This window comes from Dromaius novaehollandiae, chromosome 7, assembly GCF_036370855.1.
Source record: "Dromaius novaehollandiae isolate bDroNov1 chromosome 7, bDroNov1.hap1, whole genome shotgun sequence".
Lineage (NCBI taxonomy): Eukaryota > Metazoa > Chordata > Aves > Casuariiformes > Dromaiidae > Dromaius > Dromaius novaehollandiae.
Window position 1 is genome coordinate 17,518,110 of NC_088104.1, and position 3,373 is coordinate 17,521,482.

Sequence of the window (3,373 nt, forward strand, 5' to 3'; positions counted from 1 at the left end):
CTTTTAAATAGACTGCCTCTGGCTGCCTGCCAGCCCCTAGCTGCAATTTGAGATCCCAATGACACCTCAGCTTGACTAGGTGCCAGCAACTAGGGCCCTATCAGTGCACACTCGAGCCGATGGGGGTGGGGTGCGCAGCTTCTGACTTCTGGGCTTCAAACCCCGGGCAGTGATCAAGGATAATATTATGAGGAGAGACAAGGGGAGGAGAGGGGGAAGGGGAAGCCGAGGATGGGGAGGGGAAAGAGAGAAAAAAGTTCAGATCTTCAGGGTTAAAAAAAAAAAAAGTGGTTGCAAGTGGGTTGCAAGGCAGCTTGGGCTGCAGGGAGTCTAGGAGGGAGAGGTCAGGGCTCTGAGTCTGGGGGCGGGATTGCGTTAGCAGGGCCTGATCCTGCAAGCTGTACCGTGTACTCAGTCCCCCTGGTGATGCGGGGACCCTCATGCCCTCCCCGGGCAGCTGGCAGGCTGGGGACCTTCACAGAGAAGGGAGAGCTGGTTCGTGCACCTACCCAGCGGCGCTGAAGGTGAGCTCAGCCGGGCGATGGCTGGAAGTGGGCCAGGTGAGCCACTCTCGCCTGCCCTGCACCCAGAAGGATCCTCTGCCTGTGCAGCACCGTGCCCAGCTCTCCCCTCCTGCCCCTCTGCAGCTGGGCTAGGGGGAAAACTGCACTGGGGCTTTTACCAGTGCCAGGCTGTGCCCTTGCCACCCCCAAACAGCAAGGGTTAATGCAGCCGGACAGTGCACAGGAGGCAGGGCTGGGCTGCTTGTAAGAACTGTGTTAGATTCCTGTTTGGGAAAGTTCACTGTTGCTTAGGGCATGCCAGAAAACAAGGGGAATTTTGCCATGTGAAGTCCAATTTGCACGTTTTAGCTCATTCTTTCTCTGCCTCTTGCCCTGCACAAAGTGGGGGAGGAAAAAAACGCACAAACTTTGCAGCATTCATCCTCTGTCCTGGACAGTTTGGGGTTTGTTGTCTTTTGTTTCACTGCTGCATTCCTAAGTGTTACAGATCTCCAGGACATGGTCCTTCACACTTGCCTCCCTCAGTGCTCATTCATTGCTAGGAATGGGGAAGCTGGAAGCGTGGAGAAGGGAATCTCCAAAATTGCACTGTGCAGCCCTGTGGCCTGCCCAGGCAGCCGTGCCCAGGGATGTTACACCTGGAGCAGAAAGGATGAGCAACCAGGCTGGGAGGAATGGCTAAACGAAGGGGTGGGAGTTTGCTCACAAATGCGGCAAAGCCTTGTCTACGAGGGGAGTGGGAAATTAAAAGTGATCAGACAGTTCTGGGTGAGGTTTACATGCAATTCAAGTCACCACCCCCCCCCCCTTCCACACAAGCACACACTCCTCCAAAGCCATATATTCCTCAGATTTCTTGTTAGATCAGTCATCTATGCAGCTGCATTGCATGGATTTTGCCACTAGAATGCACCCTTATCTATGGTAAGAGGACGTGTGGTTGCTTAAAAGCATTAACTCCTTCTTTGCCAACATTTCCTCTCTTAAGGCTTTTTTGCGCATTTCAAATGTTCCTTGTTTTACTGCCTTTCTGCCCCCTGTGGATTCTGTAGTAGAGCTCAGCTCCCTCCTGTCTTTTTTTTTCTTCTTCTTTTTACAAAAAAGAAAGCCACATTTCAAAGTTGTTGGGTTTTGTTTTCTCTACCAGGATTTTCCAGAGGTTTTATTTGATACTACCTAAATATCTGCTTAGATCATAGTGAACTGCCAAAAATTAGGCACCTTAAGCTAAGAAAAGCAACCCTCTAGGATTTTATCTAGAAGTGTTTTTAAATGGTTTCTCCAGTCGATGCTTGCAACTTTTACAGCATGTTAATTGCATCCTGCGTCTGGTTGTTATGAGAATCTGCCACTGGTCTGAATGGGTGCTCTGCATAAAGTAGCACTGAGCACTTTTCATCTGGAGATCTGGAAGCACTTCCTCAGAGGGAGAAGGCAAGAAGTTAAGAAATAGCATGTCCCATAAAATTTTGATAACTGGTACAAACACAGCAAGAGTATCTAGAGCGGTGGAGGGGAGGTTTCACTCCCACTCCAACATGTCTCTGAGACACAAAATGGTGAGGCATGTAGAGAACTGCCTCCATAGGGCCCAGCTGCAAGCCCTGGCACAGGAGACTTGGGCATGGCTGGATTGCCCCAGGGCAGAGATCCTGTGAGGGATCCCTCTGGAAGCTGCTCTAACTTAGGTCTGTCCGGGAACTTTTCCCAGGACTTTCAGAGCAGGCAAAGATCGAGATGGTGGGAGAGTGTTGCAGCCATCCTCACTTCCCTGTTGCGCTGTGCCGCGAGGCTGTGTTGCGCTTTTCATCCATAAAACCGTGCCTGGAAACTGGTTGAAATCTTCAGCCAGGAGATGTGCAAGTTTTACCCATGAGCTGCTTCTGTGTAGCTCCCACATTTTTCCCCCAAATTTGGTTTTCTCCCAAATTATGAAAGTAGCCTCTGCCATGAGGATCTTGGAGCTACTGCAGGTACTGAATTGCTTCCCTGGCAGTTGGGATGGAGTTGCAAATGAATGCCTGGCATATGCTGTCCATGCTCCTCACAGGGGCTGCCTTGGTGGCATCTTTTGCCAGCGCTCCAGAAAAACATTACCCTGGGAAAGAGAAACAGCAACAGGGTAGTGTGTAGCATATGGCTGCTCATGAGCTGTAGGAGAACCTGCACCTAATGAAGATCGTATTTCTCTTGGCTTGTGCTCTTCCAGGGGAGATCACAATAATGTTTTATGTTTATAAGACATGCTTTCTTATTTTGGGGGAGTGAATAGAGAGCATTCAGATGAAACCAAGGTTTCTATTAGCATCTTCTAATACAATTCAATTCTGTAGACTCCTTGTGTTACATATGGTTCTTTGCTGCAAAAAGAAAAGTAATTATTTGGAAAGCAGTTACTGTTCTTTGCATTTCAGATACGTCACACTTCATTATGATACTCTCTGTAATGTGCAAAAACACTGACTTTCCTGGGCATGATAAAGAGGATGGAACATACGCTTTAATCAGTTTGGGCTAATCTGTGTGTTTTGGAGGCACTTAGAACATCAAACAAGTTCAGGCAATCTAGAAAGATTAAGAGCTGAATCACAGATACATGGGTGAGAATTTTTTCTTCACTCTCCAAAACCACTGTCCAGTTTGTGTAGATCTGAAACTTGTTAGGAAGATAATGCTTAGACAGAATACATAGACACACACACACACACACGCACACACACACATATATATATTTTTGTGTGCAAGTATTAAAAAACACCAACAGGTGGTGAAATCAGGTGCCTAGGACTGAAACATCATTATGAAAAACACCAGTATTTCATTCTTGGAGTAAAAATCCCAGAGGGAAA